The following is a 23869-nucleotide window of genomic DNA, read 5'->3' on the forward strand; positions in this document are numbered from 1 at the left end:
TCGTGTCCAACTCTGCGACCCCATGGATTGCAGCCCTCCAGGCTCCTCTGTCCATGGGGATTCTCTAAGCAAGAACACTGGAGTGGGTTGTCTGGCCCTCCTCCAGGGGATCTTCCCAACCCAGGAATCAAACCGGGGTCTCCTGCATTGCAGGTGGATGCTTTACCAGCTGAGCCACCAGGGAAGCATGATTAAAAAAAAAAAAAAAAAGGCTTTTGACCACTAACCTCTGAAATCCATCCATACATTTGCCCATTTGTATGTAGAACCCGTTATTGCTTATCAGAATCATTTAGCAGGGACATCATTCAAGTATAAAGTGAGAGCTAGACAGCCTGCTTTTCATGTTTTTTGAGCATTGTATTATTACTGTTACAGTGTTGAGTGTAACATTTACTGCTTTGTTGACTTAACAGAGATACTTCATTTACTCCTTTCCTCTTAAAAATAGTCATTTAAAATTTTAAAGAGAAATACAACCGAAGACCATAACATCCATGTCAAATGTTTAAAACTTATATTAGACAATGTATCTTGCTTTTTTTTCCTTTGACTAGGCATTTTGGTAACTCTTCTTGATTTAAAGTAGCAACTAGAGGCTTTTTGATAAATGCCTTAAAGAACTATATAATTGCATCATTTCTTTTGTGTTATTTTTTATGCACATAATCAGTCATAAATTAATAATTACTGCTAGTATATATGGAAAAACATTCCAACCTCATTAGTCAACAGAGAAATACAATGCAGATTTTTTTGGAGGGTGTGATTGCCCTCTTTTCTTTTGATATTGTGCTTATTTGTAACTTTCTTCAAAGAGTCAGTAAATTACCATGTAAAGTAGAATCAGAACAATTCTTTTTGAAGATTTCACTCTATTACTTATATTTTCCTAGATTGAGACAAATTGGTTTTCTAGTGTTGAAATTTTATGTGTTTAATTTTGAAAGACAACATACATTGAGCATGCTTCTGCATGTTATGTGTAAGGATGGAACAGGATAGGATGTGCCAATTCCTTTTCTATAGTTAGTGGATGCAGGACAAAAGGATGGAAGAAAGTAAAATACATAGGAGCACAATTTGAGGCCATAGAGCATCTTGATATACTGATTTGTCAGGTAAACCAGGAATGTTGTGGCTCTTTCCTGAACGTCTGGTTTCAGTTCAGTTCAATCGCTCAGTCATGTCTTGACACTTTGCAACCCCTTGGACTGCAGCACGCCAGACCTCCCTGTCCATCATCAATTCCTGAGTTTACTCAAACTCATGTCCATAGAGTCGGTGATGCCATTCAACCGTCTCATCCTCTGTCGTCCCCTTCTTCTCCCGCCTTCAATCTTTCCCAGCATCAGGGTCTTTTCAAATGAGTCAGCCCTTCACATCAGGTGGCCAAAGTATTGGAGTTTCAGCTTTAGCGTCAGTCCTTCCAATGAACACTCAGGACTGATCTCCTTTAGGATGGACTGGTTGGATCTCCTAGCAGTCCGAGGGACTGTCAAGAGTCTTCTCCATCAGCACAGTTCAAAAGTGTCAGTTATTCGGTGCTCAGCTTTTCTTATAGTCCAACTCTCACATCCATACATGACCACTGGAGAAACCATAGCCTTGCCTAGACGGACCTTTGTTGGCAAAGTAATGTCTCTGCTTTTTAATATGCTTGTCTATGCTGGTCATAACTTTTCTGCCAAGGAGTAAGTGTCTTTTAATTTCATGGCTGCAATCACCATCTGCAGTGATTTTGGGGCCCAGAAAAATAAAGTCAGCCATTGTTTCCACTGTTTCCCCATTTATTTGCCGTGAAGTGATGGGACCGGATGCCATGATCTTAGTTTTCTGAATGTTAAGCTTTAAGCCAACTTTTTCACTCTCCTCTTCCACTTTCATCAAGAGGCTCTTTAGTTCTTCTTCACTTTCTGCCATAAGTGTGGTGTCATCTGCCTATCTGAGGTTATTGATGTTTCTCCTGGCAACCTTGATTCCAGCTTGTGCCTCTTCCAGCCCAGCTTTTCTCATGATGTACTCTGCATGTAAGTTAAATAAGCAGGGTGACAATATACAGCCTTGACGTACTCCTTTTCCTATTTGGAACCAATCTGTTGTTTCATGTCCACTTCTAACTGTTGCTTCCTGACCTGCATACAGGTTTCTCAGGAGGCAGGTCAGGTGGTCTGGTATTCCCATCTCTTTCAGAATTTTCCACAGTTTATTGTGATCCACACAGTCAAAGGCTTTGGTGTAGTCAATAAAGTAGAAATATATGTTTTTCTGGAACTCTCTTGCTTTTTCAGTGATCTACCGGATGTTGGCAATTTGATCTCTGGTTCCTCTGCCCTTTCTGAAATCAGCTTGAACATCTGGAAGTTCACGGTTCGCGTATTACTGAAGCTTGACTTGGAGAATTTTGAGCATTATTTTACTAGCATGTGAGATGAGTACAATTGTGTGGCAATTTGGCATTCTTTGGCATTGCCTTTCTTAGGGATTGGAATGAAAACTGACCTTTTCCAGTCCTGTGGCCACTGCTGAGTTTTCCAAATTTGCTGGCATATTGAGTGCAGCACTTTCACAGCATCATCTTTTAGGATTTGAAATCGCTCAACTGGAATTCCATCACCTCCACTAGCTTTGTTTGTAGTGATGCTTCCTAAGGCCCACTTGACTTCACATTCCAGGATGTCTGGCTCTAGGTGAGTGATCACACCATTGTGATTATCTGGATTGTGAAGATGTTTTTTGTACTGTTGAACATCTGGTTTATTGGTCAGTAATAGCACTAGCCTCTGCAGGTCACACACAGTTTATATAGCAGAGTTAGGTCTCTCTGTACTTACACCATTTTAGTGGTAAATAATTTTTTTATTTGGTTAGTCATAAGTTTGATACATAGTTTTTGGATAAAATGTGGCATTATAGATTTGAGTATATATCGGTTAATATAAAATATAGCCAAAAGAGGGCCAAAAAGTAGACATGTACTTTCTTTTCCAGGTGTATCTCAGCTAAAATTGTTTAAAATGTTGAGTTTCTTGGTTTTGTGATTATAAAAACAGAATTAAATTGTTTTCTTTCAAGTGCTTAGGGAGAAAAAAAGTTTAGAGTTAAGGCATGTGCATGTTTTCCCTCTCAATCTCTATATTTTTAAGAGTAGTTTTGAGAATTCTTGCAGCTGCAGAGAAGAGAAACTACCAGGAAAATACTTAAGTTTCACTTGGTGTTTGTATTTAGTAATTCCTAGTTGGTATCAAGGTTAGAAGAAGAAATCTGTTTTTTCAAAGAGATATACTTGAACTTTTGCATTATGCTCTTTTTTTTTTAATTACTGCAGTCCTACTTAATTAGTTAATAGTGAATTAAAAATAGTTATTTAATATGGAGGGAGAGAAAGGGGCATGTTTATTACTCAAGATGAGCAGTTAGTCATCTGGCCAAAAGCTTTCATCTGTCTTCTTTTATGATTAAAACAAAAATCAATTAGTCCTGTCAATCAGCAGTCATCTGGGGTGATGACAAGGGCTGTACAAACACCAGTAGCAGCTGCCAAAGAATCCAGCTTGCCTGATATGATAAATCAGCCTTTCGTGATAAGGTTGGTAACTTGAATTACCTAACTTCTTATAGATCATAGATTAATATTCCATAATAGGGATTTGGGGACATTTACTTGTAATAATCTGTAGCTTCTTTTCTTGAAAATACACTGGGTCTCAGTCTTACTTTGAGTTGCATTTGGGAAAATAGAATTCTAAGCTGTTTGGGTATTTCTAATACTTGGAAGAAATGAAACAGAAACTGTATAATCTTACACTTAGTGTATAACTCTGAGATTTTAAGTGAAATAAGCAATTTCTTTGTCACGGTCAGTTTGCTTTTAAGTCAGTGCTTTGGTTTAACCAGAATGCTGACATACCATGCCTAGAGGTGGTGGTTTTCTTATTTAGATTGTTGATTTGCTGTTTTAACATCATGTTTTCAGCAAGAGTCTTGAATCATCAGTGTTTCTTAAGAATGCCCCCCACAGAAAGAAAAGACAAATTCTGTTCTGGTTTATAAGTTTAGTTCAATTAAACAAATATGTATGGAATATCTGCATTGAGCAAGGAATTAGATGCTGGAATAGATACAGAGATTCAGTTGGTAAGGTTCCATGTATCACAGACATTAATTTTTTGCTAGGGTGACCAATAAGCAACCTTTTGTAATACAGGCAGAATATAAGAAATGTAAAGTGCTATGGAACACAGGGGAGGGAGCAATTCCTGCTGAGGAATCAGAGACGGCTTATTGGAAGAATTTGCATTTTAATTTGTCATGAACAATGGGTAGAATTTCAAGAAGTAGATATGGGAAAGTATTTTAAAACAGTGATGTTCTTTTTCTTTTTTCATGTAATAAGTTTGAAAGAAGGAAATGGTGATACAGTGAGCAATTACAGCTTCAGATAGTTACATAGAATTTTTGGTTCTGATTCTATATTTAACAGGGGATTCTTACACCTAGCCAATCATTATAATTGTCTAGGCTTAGGAGTCTTAAAAACTATATGTTTCTGGACTTTGCTCTCAGTCTGTCTCAGTAGATGTTGGGTAGGATTCAAGATTCTAAGTTCCTTGTGATTCTGCCTTGCCAGGTTTGGAAGATAACATTCATTCCTTATGAGCTTCATTGCTCACTGAAAATACAGTTTTCCTCCTTTCATTCCTGTGTTCCCAAATCAAAACAAAACAAATGGATATGTTTCAGCCTATGCCTAGTTATTTGATCCTTGAAATTTCAATGTTTAAGTGGAATTGGAGTTTATTGTTGATTATAGGCATGTAAGAGTCTCTGTGGTGCACGTTTGGCTGGTGATTTGAGCCCACCTAGGGACTCCCTCCTCTACTATTTTGGGCTTCCCTGGTAGCTCAGCTGGTAAAGAATCCACCTGCAATGCAGGAGACCCCGGTTTGATTCCTGGGTGGGGAAGATCGCTGGAGAAGGGATAGGCTACCCACTCCAGTATTCTTGGGCTTCCCTGGTGGCTCAGCTGGTATAGAATCCACCTGCAATGTGGGAGACCTGGGTTTGATCCCTGGATTGGGAAGATTATTATTGGGCTTTCCTGATAGCTTAGCTGGTAAGGAATTCACCTGCAATGCAGGAGACCCCGTTTGATTCCTGCGTTGGGAAGATCCCCTGGAGAGGGGATAGGCTTCCTACTCCAGTATTCTTGGGCTTCCCTGGTGGCTCAGGTGGTAAAGAATCCACCCACAATGCGGGAGACCTGGGTTCAATCCCTGGGTTGGGAAGATCCCCTGGAGGAGGGCCTGACAACCCACTCCTGTATTCTTGCCTGGAGAATCACCATGAACATAGGAGCCTGGTGGGCTACAGTCCATGGAATTGCAAAGAGTCAGACATGACCGAGTGACTAAGCACATAGGTACTCAATATATTTTTGTTTAATAGATGTTGTACTAAATATTTGAATATTTGTTGAATAGATGAATTACTGAAAAGTCTTAATGGAGAGTACCTCCATTAAATTCAAGACTCATCCCTTCTCCCCTATTTTGGTCTGTTCTTCCTTTGTTTGACCGCAGTATATCATGCTCTTAGTTTTTTGGAAAAGTCCCATAGGTTCCTTGTGGCCCATGCTTTGAGCATCACCGATAGTTGTGTTCCTGTAACATTATGAAGAGCAGCTAGATAAAGCAAGTCATATTGCTGAGAATTTCTATAATTTTATTTATAGAATAAATAAGCATGTATTTTTGCTTCTTTACTCAACCAAAGATCTGTATTCTGGAGATTCTGAAAAGGAATGGATGCTGATGAGTATTTTGAAGTTCTAAGCAGTTCAACTGCTGTCATTAGAGGTTGAACTGTGCAGTATATTTGATTTGTTATAGCTTCTTTATTCTACTCGCTCAGCGTTTTCCTGGCAGTTAATTACATAGTGGCTTTAGGGTGCATTCCATAAGATGCTGAAGACACAGCTTCGCTGAAGTCTGACACACTTTCCTCCTTGGTTACGTAGCTAATGGCCACTCTGGGATAATTAGTGAGAAGAGACTCCAATGGCCCAATTACTGTCTTCTCAAGGTTTTCCCTTTTAATTTTTCTTTGCCTGAGTCTTGAGAGATTGCCTCCATTGTAGATTATGCTTGTGTGCTGTTTAAAACTGGGTTTTCTTAGTTACTGTCAGACAAAAGGTAAAAGATCTCTCTGTATTTTAGTGTATTGGGATTATTCTAAGAAGTTGATCATATTTTAGAGAAGCCATGGCATAGTACCATTGAGAGCAAGAGATAGCTAATGTTTTAAAAGCCACATTAATTCCTGGGTTAAGACTCATACCAAGTGTCTGCATCCTTGTAGTGAGAGGGCTTGAGGTTTTAGGCTCAGAGCTACCAAGTTTTCCATAGCTTGGCCTGATATGTACATTAGTAATCAAATGTCGTGCCATTTTTCTGTCAGGAAGCTTGACTTGGGGTATTGTAACTTACTGATGTAATGAAAATGCATGTGCATATGCCTTGGTAATAAAATTATGTGAACACGTCTACCACAGCTTTTGGTAGGTAGATAGAATCTAAATCTTGTAAATTCCTGAGTCATCTAAGTCAGCCATATGTTGTCTGCCTTTTTAGAATTTCTTTCCAACACAGAACACAGCAATTTCATTCTTTTTCCTAAGGTTCATGTCAACATAAGGTAGTCCTCATTGGAACTGTTCAAGTAAATGTTTTTTCCTTAATTTTTTCCAAACTGAGGAAAAAATGACTATGTTAAAAGAAACTCCTTTGAAAAATTGCTTTATGGGAAGTTATTAATAATATGCCTGTGGTATGGATGTGCCATTTTCTATGAATGTGTTCTTTATATAGAGAGAAGGTGTTCAGGATGGGGAACACATGTAAACCCATGGCTGATTCATATCACTGTATGGCAAAAACCACTATAATATTGTAAAGTAATTAGCCTCCAACTAAAATAAATAAATTAAAAAAAATAGAGAAGGTGCTCAGTGAATATTTGCTGATAGATTGAATGTAATGAAGTTTTATCATAGGAGTTCTAAATCTTTCCTTTGACTGTAGTCTTCCTGTTGGTTCAAATGTTCCTAGCTCTTTTTGCAAAGCGTATTACTATCTCTTTTGTTTCGGTGTTGTGTGCTGTGCTTTTCCACATGGTTCGTCAGCATAGGTAGGGGTAACTGAAAACCTTGGAGAGATGAGACTGAGCCAAGCCATTCTGGAGCTCACTCTAACTTGTCATGTTTTATTGAAGCAGTAAGATTGATGGATGTAAGAAAAGAATATTCTAGGAGTATAACAATAGCACAAATTCCATTTTACAACCTGGCAAATTTTCCTCTGGTTTGTTTGCAGTAAAGTAAAAGTTCTTTGGGTGTGGAGGTTGGGAGGAGTTGTATTCAGTATGTAATGACCACATGATGTTCCAGATCCATCACTTCAGACTGATACATGGAAGGGCAGTGCCTGCTGAGACTGTTTAGAATTATTCAGAAACTGCCTGTACCAGTATGATATTTTCCTCTAGTATACTCTCAATAAATATTTTGCTGAGAGGAAATCTTTCAAAGGGCAGAGGAAAAACAATCAATCCATAGAATATTGTGATCTAATACACTGAAATTAATGGAACCTGAGGTGAAGAATATATTATTTATAATAATTGATATTGCCTCCTCTGGTGTGTTTTTTCAAGTTCTGTATACTTGCATAAGAAAAATAGGCAATTTTTAGAGCATCCTCTTTCATAGATAGGTGTTTAGGAAAATTCAACTTTTAACCTTGAATGTTGGAACTCTTCAACATTCTGAAACTTTTTTGAAGGTTGTAAAGTGTAGAAAACATATCATTTGGTATTTAAATATTTTTTAAAAATTATTTTGGCCCTTTTAATAAGTCACATCATTATTTGGATGTTGCCCAGGTTAGAGGCTGAAGTGCCTGATAAAGCCCTGAAGGAAGGTTTACAATTGCAGTAGCATAAGCTTTTCTTCCAGTGATGTGATCCTTTTCTTTTATGGAAACAGAAGTCAGCAAATTGAGGTTGGCTGGCATTTCTTCTGTGTCCTAGCTGTATGATCACAGGTGCATTATGTACCCATTCAGAGCCTCGGGCTTCTTATCTGCACAATTGGATAAGGAACCTTGCCTGTCTCAGAGGGCTGTTATGAGGATTTCACAGGATAATATATGTGAAAGCATCTAGGAAACTGTAAAGCAATACATTATTATCATTTCTATAAAAGGGAGTTTCAAATTATATTTACTTTTGGTCGCTGTAGTCTATTATAAGCAAATCTTTATTTAAACTTCTTTTTAATTTCCAAATGTGATTTCACCATAGTTCTAGAGTCACATTGAACATATGTTTCAATTCTGATTCAGTAAAATGATGGATTTTCCCCTTAAATCTGTACCATGTATTATTTTTTTCTAATAAAAATTATAATTGCTATTGCACGCCTCCAAAGAATAGTCTCCACTTTTCTATAATTGTTCCTTCATTTAAAATTTCTCTTATTTACCTCAAGGGAATTTCATTTATCTGATATTATCTTATTTTTCTCTTGTTGTTTAAGGAATGTGTTAATTAAACTCAGATGCAGTACCAACCCTGGCATTTGCAGCAGACTCTCCTCCCATTTGACATATTTTCCTTTATCATTTTCCTATGTGATCTCAGAGCCACTTGTCAATCCATCTGGCAGTGCTCATATTAGGCCAATTTTAATTAAACTTGTGAATTAGACTCTGAGACCCTGTCTCAGATATTTTACTGGATTACAGTTTTAGATCATTGGTTTTGCTATAATTCAACAAATTATGCAATTAAAATATTAAAAGAAAGTTGATCAAGTCTGTCCAACCTGTTTAAATGATTTTTAAAAGTTGTAAATACTGTACTGATTATTGCTTATTACGCTTATTTATTTCAAAGGAAAATATTTCTTGAAGTTTCTATACAAAATTGAACATTGAACTATATGGTTATGAATTTATTAGGCAATTAACAGAATTTTGCTCCATTTTTGGTGCTTAGATCATTGCATGTTCACTTTCCTTCCCTCAGGGACTGGCTTACACATCCCTGTCCTGCCCGTCCTTCTCTCTTCAATTTTCCCCTCCCCACCCACTAATATAAGTGTCTGGACAGACTGCCTTGGCTTCTGAGACACTTGTCCCTGTTGCGTCCAGATGCCTACATCACTCTTACATCTGAAGCACAGGCCTCTGGATGGTTTGTCTCCAGTGAAAATGCTTTTCCCACCATAGGCCAACTCTGCTGCAGTTTTCAACTCAGAACTGTCTTCTCAATATCTTCCGATATCTTGGTCTGACAAGAACCAGCTCCTAAGAACATAACATGTTGGGCTCTCCTCACACTCTCTGTCACCTTACATTATTTTAGAGGGTTGTAGTTAGCATCCCAGATGTTTCAAATAGTCCTTCCTCCAGGCACTCCCCAGTTACAGCCTGATCAACTTCAGATTTACTGCTGCTCTCTAGAGAGCTGTGCTGCATCTGTGCAGGGTGTTTGTTTCTGAAAGGTCATTTCCTGGTGTGAATTCCAGCCACAGGAGATTGAGCCAGAGTACAGCCTTTTTTCTCTTGTGTACTCATTGTACATGGAAGAGAAATTAAAGTTCCATTCAGATGTACAGCATGGCAAACAAAATTAGATGATGATGTAGTATATTAATGATTGACAGGAATAGTTGAAAATAAGAATATTTAAGATCATCAAAGCTTTGACATGTTTCTAGGTTTCATGATGAATTAGAGAATTGTTTCTGAGTTTGAATTAGTCAGTAGTTTATCTTTCTCCTCATTGTTCATAATATCACCTCAAAGCTTAAATATAACAGTTTTCTACAAAACTCTGTTGGCTTTATGTCATTTGGCTGTCATTGTACTTTGCTTTTGAACAACCCAAAGCAAATAGTCCACCTTCATTTATTCTGCTGGCAGTATTATAAGTGATATAGACCACAACTCGTGGGAATGGTGGGGAGAAGTTGCCTAGTTTTTTAAACCCTCAATCTTAATTAAAAAATTCTAAAAATATCGCCAAGAGTCAGACATGACTGAGCAACTGAAGAGCAACAACAAAAAATGTATTTGTTTCTTTAGGATTTTAAATAATTTTGACAAGATATTTTGAAATATAAAGTGTTCCTCCTGAATTATGCATTTAAAATAAGTTTTTCTATTTCAAAATTGAGTCTCTTTTAACCCCTGTGGCTGGCCTCCAGGCTACTTCTGGTGTCAGTATAAGTTGTCCAGTTGCTAAATTGTGTTCAACTCTTGGTGACCCCGTGGACTGCGGCATGCCATGCTTCTCTGTCCTTCACTATTTCCCAGAGTTTGCTCAAACTCCTGTCCATTGAGTCAGTGATGCCATCCAACCATCTCATCCTCTGTCACCCCCTTCTCCTCCTGACCTCAATCTTTCCCAGCATCAGAATCTTTTCCAGTGAGTCAGCTCTCCGCATCAGGTGGCCAGAGTATTGGAGCTTTAGCTTCAGCAACAGTCCTTCCAATAAACAAGGTTGATTTCCTTTAGGATTGACTCATTTGATCTCCTTGCTGTCCAAGGGACAAAGTTCCTCTTTGCTTTCTGCCATTTAGACTGGTATCATCTGCATATCTGAGGTTGTGGGTATTTCTCCAGGCAGTCTTGATTCCAGCTTGTGAGTCATCCAGCTCTGCATTTCACGTGATGTACTCTGCATCGACGTTAAATAAGCAAGGTGACAATACACAGCCTTGTCATACTCCTTTCCCAATTTTGAACCAGTCTGTTGTCCCATATCCAGTTCTGTTGCTTCTTGACCTGCATACAAGTTTCTCAGGAGACAGGTAAGGTGGTCTGGTATTCCCATTTCTTTAAGAATTTTCCAGTTTGTTTTGATCCATATGATCAACGGCTTTAGTGTAGTCATTGAAGCAGGTGTTTTTCTGGAATTCCCTTGCTTTTTCTATGATCCAATGAATGTTGGCTATTTGATCTCTGGTTCCTCTACCTTTTCTAAATCCAGCTTATACATCTGGAAATTCTCGATTCATGTACTGTTGAAGCATAGTTTGAAGGATTTTGAGCATTACCTTGCTAGCCATATGAAATGAACTCAGTTGTGCAGTAGTTTTGGAAAACTTGGCAGTGGCCACAGGACTGGAAAAGGTCAGTTTTCATTGCAATCCCAAAGAAAGGCAATGCCAAAAAATGTTCAAACTACTGCACAACTGAGCTCTTTAACAGCATCATCCTTAGGGTTTTAAATAACTCAACTGGAGTTGCATCACCTCCACCAGCTTTGTTCATAGTGATGCTTACTAAGGCTTACTTAACTTCATGCTCCAGGGCGTCTGGCTCTAGATGGGTGACCACACCATCGTGGTTATCAGGGTCATTAGGAAATCTTTTGTGTAGTTCTGTGTATTCTTGCCACCTCTTCTTAATATCTTCTGTTCTGTTAGGTCCTTTCTGTTTCTGTCCTTTATTGTGCCCATCTTTGCATGAAATGTTCTCTTGGTATCTCCAGTTTTCTTGAAGAGGTCTCTAGTCTTTCCCATTTTATTGTTTTCCTCTATTTCTTTGCATCGTTCATTTAGGAAGGCTGTTCTCTGGAACTCTGCATTCAGTTGGGTATGTCTTTCCCCTTGTCCCTTTGCCTTTCACTTCTCTTCTTTTCTCAGCTATTTGTAAGGCCTCTTCAGATGACCATTTTGCCTTCTTGCATTTCTTTTTCTTTGCAGTGGTTTTGGTTACTGCCTCCTGTACAATGTTAAGAACCTCTGTCCATAGTTCTTCAGGCACTCTGTCTACCAGATCGAATCCCTTGACTCTATTTGTAGGCTCCACTGTAAAATCATAAGGGGTTTGATTTAGGTCATTCCTGCATGGTCTAGAGGTTTTCCCTACTTTCTTCAATTTAAGCCTGAATTTTGCAATAAGGAGCTCATGATCTGAGCCACAGTCAGCTCCAGGTCTTCTTTTTTCTGACTGTATAGAGCTTCTCCATCTTTAGCTGCAAAGAAATATAATCAATCTGGTTTTGGTATTGACCATCTGGTGATGTCCATATGTAGAGTTGACTCTTGTGTTGTTGTATCAGAGTTCACTGTTAACATTTAAAGTACCAGAGTTCACTGTAGCATTTAAGCATTTATCTCTCAATATTTCATGAAAATAAAATCCAATTCACATGGTTTTATCAGTATTACATCAGGTGCTTAGAAATGGTCTGATCTTAAAGGAGTCATTAACCCCAAATTCTTTATGAAAGCCTATGTGAATGTGCTCCCAGGCATTAGTGATGTAAATAATGCAGCAAGTGGGGTGCTTTTTTCAAGAGCTGACAACCAAGGGTTTAGATAAAATATTTTAAATGGAGAAAGTTTGCCTCTAACTACTTTGCATTCCTATCTGCTTTCAGCCCACCTCTTTGTTTCCTGCACATTCTGTCTCTAAGCATCACCATTCCTAAAAACAGAGGAAGTATTACAGAAAAACACAGTACATGCTAAAACTGTGAGTTGAACAAAACAGTAGAGTAAGACACTTTTAACTCTGAGAGCAGAGTTGGCGCAAAAAATGGAGTAAAATTTTGTCAGGTGGAGGAGGGATGGGGGAAGGGTATTCTGGCTCAGAATTGTGAAAATATCTGGCAAACCTGGTAGGTGGAAAAGATCACCGTGGCAGGATCTTCATGAGTCTGGTGGAAAGTTATAAGGAAGCATGGCATGAGAGAGAGACTGGGTCACATTGTGAAGGCTTGTATGCCAAGAAAGGGAGTTTTGATTTTGTTTAGGAGCCAGTGAACATCCAAGAAATATTTTTCACGTTTGGCAGAGAACCATGATCATCTCTCTCTCTCTCTCTATGACCACGTGGTAGAAGATGAACTGGGAAGACACAGCTATGGAGAAAAGGGGTAAGACCTGCTAACTGCTGAGGCACTAATAGTTCTAATTAGGGGGTAACAAAGCTGGACTAAGGTACTGAATCTGACCATCTGGCACAGTCTTCGTTCATCTTCTATGTGACAGGTTTTCAGATGTCTGAAAGAGGGATCTTGTGTTCTTTATCAAGGCATATTTTTGGGGGAACTTTTGAAGTCCTAGCTTTGCTCTCCAACTGGGACAAGGTTTAACAATGACTTGTCAGCCTGCTTATAGAACTTGGCTTCACTATTCTCATAAGTTATGTGACTGTACTATTCTTATTATTTTGAAATTGCTATGCTTTGAAGTGTTTGATTATTTTGAAATCATATTGAGTGGGGTCTTTATATTAGGAAACCCCAGCAGGGTCTAGAGCTTGTGGAGAGGAGAATTCTGGAGACTGTGTGGGACAGTCCTGTCTGCCAGATCGCAGACTGGTGCCTCTAGTTCTGACTGTTTCTCTTGTCTCTGGTGAGGAAAACGTAAATGATGCTGGTGTTGTTTGTCTCTGCTTGTGTACTGCTACCTATACGAGCAGAAGCAAACGCAGCAAAGCTGAATTTTCGTAGCAGTGTACTTCTGCTTACAGCTATAGCTGTAGTTGTAGTAGTTGAAGTTCCTTTAGTGGTTAGAACTACTCTTTTTTTTTAAGGTACTTCTTTCACTGCCTTTGGAACTGAGGAGGTCATCAGTAGTATGAAGGCCATTAAACTGACATTATAAGTGTTCTTGTGAAAGTCATGCTTTCTTGCAGGCATCATTTAATCCTGTGCCTTTTTGGGAAGGTTGTAGTTCTCATTTAGTTGTCAAGATGCATGGTGCTGTCTTATAAGCATTGATTTCTAATGAATTCTTGCAGAAAGGATAGTTTGTTGTTTTTTTTTTTTTTTTTTTTTTTTTTGCAGAACCACTTCTTGAGGTTCTGCAGATGGAGAAGAATGATTGCTTGAACCAAAAATCTTTTCCAAGACTATGTTTTTGTAATGGACTCTTGGAAGAAGTTTGCTTTTAGATTACTAAATATGATAAACATGGTTGAACAGTGGTGGGAATGCCTTCTGTAAAGAGTTGACTAACTCTGCAGTTGCCTTTCCTGGCTCCACATAGCTAGGATCTGCAAGTGTGGCTGTCTTTGACCCTGCAGCTGGACTTGAAGTTTTTAAGGGTGACAAAACATCATAAAAATGTAGCACTTCTTATTTAAGATCAGAAGAGTTTGATCTGGAGTTTTGCTGCATCTGTTAAAAACAACAATGTGTTCTGAACAGGTTTTCATTACAGTATTAAAACCAGAGAATTTAGTCCATCACTTTTTGAGAACTTAGGCCATCACTTTTTAAAAAACAAAGTTGAAAATAAAGAAATTGAGTGAAAATAAAGTCTTATCCATAACATAGCCAAATTACTGTTTTAGAAACAGTTGTTTGGATTTTCTTTACGTTTTGTTTTCATTCCATCCAAGGTGAGAATTATGAATGAGAAAGTTGTATATCGAAGCTTACATCATTGAAGTTAGAATTATTTTCTTTTGGAAAGATTGAAAAAGAATCCTATCCTATATATTCACTTTATTTGCTAGTTCACTAAATTACCATTTTCCTCTGTTTCTAGTCATTTTATTGTTTTATCCTCACAGATGGGTCCTAAACTCTTCATTTAAATGTGTTCTTATTTGTTTCTCACTAAATACTATTTTTGTTATCCTTAGTACAGTGAGGTCTCCTCCCAACCTACTAGGCTTCTCTCTCTTTTTCAGTGAACCCTTTCTTTCTGTATCTCAAAAAAGTCTGTTAATTAGTTTGCCTCTTCCCTCTCACAGTAATACAGTCAATCCGTGTTCCTTCTCACAATGAAATGTTTTCTACAGTTGTATAATTTATTTTTATTCATTATTTGCCATGTTTATAAGGCAGATGTAACCTAAGATGAAGATAAGCTGTAGTATGCCCAGTGTGGCCTCCGTCACTGCGACTGGATGACAGTGTGCTTTTCCGTAGTCTCAGATGGAGACTGATAGAAGGACATGTACATCTTTAGTAGTAAGAGGCATACAATATTGTTCTTAAGTATTTGAAGGATTATGATGTGGGAGAGAAATTAGCCATATTCCACATTACTTAAAAGTTGTGTGAGGGGTAAATTTTATGGTATATGAATTATATCTTAAAAAAATAGCGCAAAGACTAGTTGGTGGAAATGACAGGGCCATGTTTTGGCTTGTTTGTTTAATGCAAAGCAGAGCTTTCAGATAGAATGGCCTCAGGATTTGCTGCTCTCTGTCTGAAAGCCTTGAGTTTTCTGTTAGTGGAGGTGCTGTGGGGCTGCTCTTGATACAATTTAGGCATTTGAGAGAAGGTTGAGTTAAATGACCTCTAGGCTGAATTTCTTTGATTCTAAAAGATACACTTTTCTCTGCTCTTTAATAACATAGGAGTCAGTAGACATAGGTATGATTATGAGTGACCTCTTTTTTAGTTTTAAGCTTACAACCATATTATTTAACAGTTGTTATTTTTCTTCCTATGATTATCACCAATTTTTCACAGCAGGAGAAGGGTGGAGTGAAACTCCCAGTTCTTGAGGCGGATGTTGTATAACATTGCAAGGAGGACAAGGAAGCAAGGATGAGAGTCATAAATTGCAGCTGGAAGCTTGGAACTGATTCCTTTACCCTGCAGTAGCTCGGAAAGGATTCAGCTCCAAGTTTAATGAATAATGAAACATGATCTGAAGAAATTCTATGCGAGAAATACTCTGTTGCCTGGTTCTTAAGTGACTAGTAACTGTACCTTCTGCTCTACATGAGCAACAATTCTCTTTGTTCACTTTTTCGTTCAAGAATTTGAGGTGATAGTTCAGGATTCGCTTGAAAAGCTCATTTTAATTGTAGGTTAATTTCTAACACATGTTGGTGGCCCTATGGTCATGGCAGAGCAGATGAAAAAAAGTACTGGCTTTAAGAATGAGGTTTTAAAATAAAAGTTGGGACTTTTTCCTCAAAGTGTTTACTGATTATGTGTATTATGAAATAAACAATACTTTTGAGAAACATGGAATCTTCTAGGTGGAAGGGACCTTAGAAGAAACCTGATCCAAACTCCTTGTTCTTCCTGAGGAACTAAAGCAGTTCAGTGGAACTGGAAAGTTGTGTATTTGCCACATGCAGTGCTGATGTTTTAGAAACTCCCTTTATTGTTATTTTCTTCCATTCTTTGCAACTTTTAGGAAGTCTGCTTCCTAGGCATCTTATTAAGCCTACCCTATAAAAATGTGTTTACCAAGCAGGAAAAACAGAAACAATAGCCAGGTTTATAGTAATTCTTCCATAATATAACTGAATTATAAGAGAAAATATTAAAATATAAGTGAAATCACTAAGAATTCATAAACATCTTTTCTGGAATACAAATAGTAAACAGCATCAGCTGTACCTCCACTTATCATTTTAAGAATTAATTGATGCCTTGTGGCCTTAACTTCTCCATTCAACTCTCATTCCTTAGAGAAGATGTTGACTCTGAAACATTCATTGCCTTGTGAACTTGGCAGTGTGCCAGATCCAATAGACTGGCCCTTTGGTCATTAAGCTCTGATAGAAGAGTTGGCTATGAGAGAACTAGAAAAATAGAGGAGAAAAGGCGTTTGTTAGCAGAATGATTCAGTCCTTATATTCATTATATGTGCAAATCACAATGCATATTATACCACAAAAATACCTAGACTAAAAATGTTATTGTACCTGGTAACAACTGTAAGTTTTTTCCATCTTGTAAAATTAGATTAGAACTCTGAAAAATTTAATCCATGAAATCCATCAGTAAATGGATTATAAGCCATACCTAACCTTGCCCCTCAGCCTTATAATCAAAAGAACTTCTGTCTTGTCCAAACAGCAAAACCTTCTATAAAACACTATGTGTGTGTGTGTTATGAAACATAACAATTGTTTCATATTCCCAAACGTTGGAGCCCAGGGAGCCCAGGCATGCCAGGCAGAAAAACCTTTGTTCATCACACCCTTGGAGAAATAGCAGGTACAGAGTACCACAGACCTTGGAAATAAGTATTATTATGCTTGTGTTTGCTCTTCTCCCTCTTACTTTCTCCGATATATCTTTGTCTCAGGTATAGGAAAAGACTAGACTGGCTGGAAGAGAACTCTATTACCTTTCTTCCTACTTAGGCCAGAAAATAAGAGCAAAGGAAATCAGTATGCCATTTTTTGACATACTTGCTTTCAGTAGACTAGAGACTTACCTGTGAAGTACTGTGAAGGATAGTACTTATCCAACTGCTAAAACATAAAATGTATTCCTTTTTAGTTGTTGCATTTTAACACATTTCCATCTTGTTTCAGGCAGGCCACATACATATCTCTTGAACATAGAATTTCTAGGGCATGTACCTTCTCAGATGGCCCTGGAAATATTTCTTTAAATTTGTTAACAGCCTTTTCAAAGGTTTAAAGCATTTCTGCGAATTAATAATAAACTGAAAACAACCTCATTTCCAACAGGATGTGAAGCAGACTAGAACTCCATTATGCTTCCTGTTTCTTATCTGAGTGAGAAGGATCTAGTAGAGGTAGAGAGCACACTCACCCAGGTTAGCCACAAGGCTGGGGTTAGACCTTGTGCTCTGATATTCTTATTAGGTGTTCTGAGACTTTGAAATTTAGAGACTTGTTTCTGAGATGAAGCGTTTCTTCATTATTAGATGTGTGCTAGTGCCACTTTTGAACTTTTAATGTAACAGATGTTACCAAAGTTTCTGATTGTCTTTCTGGGTGTCTCTAGGATTGTTGTGCTAAATCCCAGTGGAAGATGTGTTTCTGGGCCCACAAGGCTGTTCCTCTGCTACACAGCAGGGACAGGCTCTTCCCCATCTGTCTCAATCATAGATTTCCCCCTGAAATTCAGGGAAACGTTTGCCGTGTTAAGTCATTAACAACTGTTTCAAAACAGTCTGATTTCTAACAGTTGGTGCATGTGGAGCTACCTAATTAAAATAATTCCAGTCTCGTTAATAAGATAAGTGTGTTTTCTAGTTGCTATGGGATTATTGCTATCAAATACAAAGGGCTTGAGGCTTAGTCAAGTGAATTATGCTTATATTCCAGTCCCTTTACCAATTTAATTGTATTTAAGAGTTTAAATCCTTATGTTCTTTCTTATATTTTCATGTCAATGAACGGGAGAGGTAGCTTGGGGAAGTTTTATGGATAAGAATACTGACATCAGACATAGAACCTGTAGATTCCACAGGAGATTTGGCTACTAGAGAAGGTCACAGAAATTGACATGGTAATACATGATGAAATGGCCTCTTGTCTAAACTGTCCCACTCCCACATCTTTTCCATGAGTCCTTCAACTAAAATTGATCTCTTCCTTCTCTGAACTCCTGGAGTGCTTTATATGTATACTTCTTACAATATTTTCTACTTTCTGCTGTTTATATACATATGTTTTACAAATGCTGCTTCTTAAAGGAAGTCTTAGTGACAGACCACTGTCTTGTCCTCCAAGGAGCCTAAGGCAATGGCTTGCACGTTGTGGTTGACTCAGAAACATTTGTTGAGTGAATGATCAATAGAAAGAAATATTTTATCATTAACTTTAATCTATATAATCATACTCCAGGTCTTGAGAAGGGACTTAGAACCTGTTCTTAAGTATGTAAGAATATTTTTATTTTTAAATTTCAAAAATACTAAATTAGAATCATTAAGAAACTTTTGTATGCTGAATTTTATGTAAGAAACTGACATATGATCCTCTTAGCAGAATCAAGAAAACTTTGCAGACTAAATACCGGGAATATATATATATATATATACACACACACACACGAGCCTTCTTCAAAATAGAATTCATTAATTGTACAGAGCTCTGAGGTCTCACTAAGTCTGCTGTCCTAAAAACACACACTATTAAATGGTAAACTAATGGGGAAACAGAAAAAACTCACCATGCATCGGAGGAGGTATGATAAAGTGAAATATTTGTTCAGGGGCTACTTCTAGCAGTCATTTGTCATTGCCAGCTCTGTATGACTCTGGAATCAGTTTCTACCACTGCTCTCTGATGCTTTCCTGCCCCTTGGTGGTGATTGTTATCATCTCACTCCCCAGACCTTATCTTCATTGAAGCTCTGCCCTCCTAGATAATTCTCATAAAACAAACGTTAGGATTTTGGCAGCTAATGATAATGCCTTTGTTAAGGCTCTTAGTAAGAAGTCATATAGGGACACCTGAGAAGATAGAAGAAAATCAAGGGTGGGTGGGAAAGAGGTGGTACAAAGACTGGAGAGGGGAGGAACCTGGAGGCTGGGTGCTGGCAGGCAGGCTGGGAGTAAGAAGCAGCAGAGGTCAACACAGGATGGACTGACAGGCAGGCCAGTGCCTAGGAGAAGATAACAAGTGTGTGTAGGAGAGCAGTGGTTCACATCTGTCAACGTCATTCCTTTTTGTGTGTGTATCTTAAAAACAAAGTGTATGTTCAAGGTTTTTTCCATCTTAGTAGTATTCAGGATACCTTTTTGTTAGTAGTTTTGTGTCCTTTGCTTCTAGAGCTTGTCATATTAGAAGCAGAGATCAAAAGCCAAGCCACAGTCACATGAAGATGGAAATTTATTACTTCAGGTTTGGGGGCAGATGTTTCTTTACTTAAAAGAAATGTGTCTGTCTCCCCAGCTGTGGCTGACCTCCTCAGCCTTATGGTGTGAATGGCTGTAGAGATTGTTTTCGTGACAAAAGGAAATCCATCACTGCTTTGAACCACCCAAAACTGTTCACCTCTGCTGGCAAGAAGCCAAACCAAACCTGTCTGAGGCTCTCTGGTAGCTGCTCACACTCTTTTATATGTGAAGCAGAAGAAATGGGGCATTTGTGAGATAGTATGTTATTTAGAGTCAACTGACAGCTTTGATTGACTGCCAGGTATGTTGGGAGTCAGAGATCTCAATTTAATGCTTCTCCTGAAGCATTTGGTATGGTAGCTGGAGGCAAGGTGAAATCGGCTTTTATGGAGCCTGCTGACTTGTCTGTACAAAGGGCCTAAACAGGAGGTAACATGAGCAAATGTTAGCCAGGCTTTGACTTTAGACCCCCAAATCACATTTAACACATGACCAGGGCAGTTGTCTACTTAATGAGTTGAATTATGGAATCCATTTGCCCATTCATTTCCATTCACTAAAATCTCCCTTTAGACCTCAGTGAAAGTGAAAGTTGCTTATATCGTGTCTGACTCTTTGCGACCCCATGGACTGTAGCGGGCCAGGCTTCTCTGTCCATGGAATTCTTTTTTTTTTTACTTTTATTTGCATTTATTTTCTGTGGCATTTATTCCCGGGCCATAAGTTTTTGTTTCTTCAGTTTCTTCTGGGATATCTTTTTCTTTTGTGCAACCTCCTCTTCTGGTTTAGGAACAATCTGTTCTTTTTCAGTAAGGATCATCTCAATGTGGCAGGGAGAGCTCATGTAGGGGTTGATCCGACTGTGAGCTCTGTAAGTCCTGCGCCGCATCTTGGCGGCTTTGTTCACTTGGATGTGCTCAATAACCAGAGAATCTACATCTAAGCCCTTAAGTTCAGCATTACTCTCTGCATTTGTGAGCATGTGTAGTAAAAATTCAGCACTCTTTTTGGGACACCGACCCTGTGTCCAGCCCCACTGTTTGGCCTGTGCACACCTACCAACTCCACTGTTGTAACGATGGAATGGCACATATTGCTTCTTAAAAGTGACATCCTTCAGATACTTGGTGGCTTTTCGGATATGCATACCCTTTATGGGCTGGGCAGTTTCACGAGTGTTCTTAAAGTGAACACGAAGATTTGAACCTCTTGATTTGCATGATTTTGTGGGGTTTTCCTGGTCGAGTGAATAGCGCACCATTTTTAGGGGTCAGCTCAGACTGCTTACCGGAAAAGCTGTCCATGGGATTCTACAGGCCAGAATATTGAAATAGGTTGCCATTTCCTTCTCCAGGGGATCTTCCCAACCCAGGGATCAAACCCAGTTCTCCTGCATTGCAGGCAGATTCTTTACCATCTGAGCCACCGTATCTCTAAGTAACAACAGTCTCTAATATTACAGGGAGGTAGCATCTTTGTTCATAATCTAATAGTCTGTGGCTAAAACAATGTTTTGGGCCAGTTTTTGTCCGCGTGTCAGCCTTGTAGTAGTCATGTTGGGGATCTAGCCCCAGTAACAATAGGAGACTGGTGGTAGCAAAAATCAGCCATGGTGTCCCATGTTCTTCCAGTGAGTCTGGCAAGAGCCTGTTAGTGAGGTTTGGCGTCTGCCTCTTGGTTTGCTTCGTGAGCAGACTGGGGTAGAGTTAAAGGATATACAAGCACAGTCTCTGTAATGTTTGCCTGCTTCCATAGGTCCAATTGCCTTCTGGAGACTGGGAGACTGTATAGAATTTGTATTGGTTTCTTACTAGCCTGTAACCATAGGATAGACTTATAAAAATAAAAGAAAATCTGAAAATCTTGGTTGTAAGAGCATAATTTGAGATAAAACTTTTGAAATTGCTTTCCAATTTTGCAGATGGAAATAAAACAGAAGCATAGACCACCTGGAAAAAAGTTGTCGATGTTAATACTAATAATAGCTACCACTTATTGCGAGCCTCTTGTGAGTTAGGCACAGTGCTGACATCATTACCTCCTTCACATCCTAACAATACTGCAGGAAGGTTTTAGAGCAGGAGAGGAGACTGAGTCTAAAACAAGGTCAGTAACTTGCTGATGACCACAAAATTAGTAACTGGTGATCTGGGATTCGAACCTGGATCTGTCTGACACAGGTGTCCTGCACAGTTTGTACAGTTTTGTGCTTTAAGATGAAAAAAAAAAAAAAAAAAATCACAGACAGGCCCGCAGAGAAGTAGCGCCAAAACTTCTAAGGCGCTGTAGCCGAAAGCAGAGCTTTCAACACATTATCAAAGACCACAAACTAACAACACGTGATGATCAGAATGAATTAGAGAGTGAGTTACTTAACTAACACTCGGGTAATTTCAGGTAAAGGGAAGGATTAATAGCGCTTATTTTTGTATGTGCCACCACAGGATTTTTAAGGAACTGATTTTCTATGCTTTAAAAATGACAATGTTTGTGAGCCCTGTGTTTTCTGTCACTGCATTAGGCATTATTCAGTGCAGACACCAGGAACTTATTTTTCTCCTTCCATCTATTGCTGCTACTGGAAACAGATGTTCTCTAAGCCTACCATGCCAGTGCTTCCTCTGACAAGCTTGCATAAAGTGGTGGTATTGTGTTTGCCCGTCCTACCATTTCAAGAGTTAAATGGAGAACTATAGTCTCCAGTGCACCCGCCTTTACAGATAGACATACTCTTTGGGATCCCATATTTAAGTGAAATTAGTTCTGAAGTCAGGTTTTATTTTATTTATTTATTTTTTTAGAAACAGTTTATTTTCCATCAACCAAATTTCCATTTTGGTGGAAGTTTGTGGAAGAACAGCTAAAAATATGGAACGCTTCATGAATTTGTGTGTCATCCTTGCACAGGGGTCATGTTAATCTTCTCTGTATTGTTCCAACTTTATATGTATATGTGCTGCCGAAGCGAGCACTGAAGTCAGATTTTAAATTTGAGCTAAGAATAGGGGAACTTGACCAGTAAGCAGATGATGGAAGATCCTGATTTTATCTTTAAAAAAAAAAAGGGAGAGCGTGTCAATTAAAAAATCTTGTGTCTGAAATATAGCAGCTGTGAATTAAATGCATAGATCTTCTTCATCAAGTTGATATTTAGGTTTGGCATCATGCCTCTCTAAATGAGTTGATTGTGTCTATATTCAGCTGTGAGTCTAATGGTTTAATTTGATAATGGATGGCTTTGAACTTCATTTGGAGACTTTAGCCCATTGAGAGTATTGTTTGATTCTTCTTCCTGTTCTTCCTCTTGCTCATCTTCTTCCTCCTCCTCCCTCCTTTTTCTTATCCTCCCTCTCCTTTTCTTGTTCCTCCTAAGAACATTTTATGATTTAAAAATCCTGTTGATATGCTAGTGAAGAGACAACATTAATCTGAGAATAATTATCTTGACATTAGGGATGTGTGATATGTGCATGTTTATTGCTCAACATAATGCTTTCAGCAAACACTTGGGAATGAATGAAGGAATACAGATGTTTCTGAATCTGACTTCTCTGAATTTCTTTTAAGCATGTTTAAAAGCTTTGGATTTTATTTTGGTCTTGGATAATCACTTAGTGAACAGGAACCCTGTTACTGCTAATCTGTGGAGGTACCTCTAATGGAAAGGCCAGTTCAGCCATTATATATTTCCTTCTCTCTCACTGGTTTCTTGACTGGCTATAATAGGCCTTTGAGTTTTCCTTTTGTTTACCTTTCTTTCTGGCCCTCTAGCAACATTTCTTTCTGCTTCATTTTTAAACTGTAAAGTATCCTGTGTTATCTTTCTTATCACACCTCCCTGATCCCCCCTTTTCCTGCCCTTACTACTCCTGTCTTCTCTTTCAACCCAAATATAAATGAGAATTAAGGAAGCTGAAACATTTACCTAAAATAAGAATAAAACTTAATGCCTTTTCAGTGTTCGAAGAGTATGTATTTGTATTTTTAAAAATGTTTCAGAGTCTAAGACTTGAAAAAATAAAATTAGATCTTGTTGGATTTCTTATGTACACACACTTGTTTAGAATATAGAAGGCTGAAAGAATAATACTAGAAGCATATAAATAAGTGGCCTGAGGAGTTGGCACTACTGCTGTTACCATCTGGTCTATCCTAAGTATTTTAGCCAATATTTATGTATTAGGTCACAGATTCATTTAGATCTTCTTGATCAGTCTGGATAATATGGCCTCTAACTTGAAGTTTCTGTTTTTTTCCAGACTGGAGCT

The 23869-nt window shown here is 38.3% G+C and overlaps 1 protein-coding gene and 1 non-coding gene across 8 annotated transcripts in view; one reads left to right on the forward strand and one right to left on the reverse strand.

The window, feature by feature from the left end:
- The window catches only part of TTC28 (tetratricopeptide repeat domain 28), a 570331-nt gene that overhangs the window by 189648 nt on the left and 356814 nt on the right, over window positions 1-23869 (forward strand). The window lies entirely within an intron of this gene.
- On the reverse strand, window positions 22464-22573 carry LOC122425140. Its single transcript, XR_006264718.1, has one exon. It is a non-coding gene; the product is annotated as a U6 spliceosomal RNA (small nuclear RNA).

This window comes from Cervus canadensis, chromosome 1 (genome assembly GCF_019320065.1).
Source record: "Cervus canadensis isolate Bull #8, Minnesota chromosome 1, ASM1932006v1, whole genome shotgun sequence".
Lineage (NCBI taxonomy): Eukaryota > Metazoa > Chordata > Mammalia > Artiodactyla > Cervidae > Cervus > Cervus canadensis.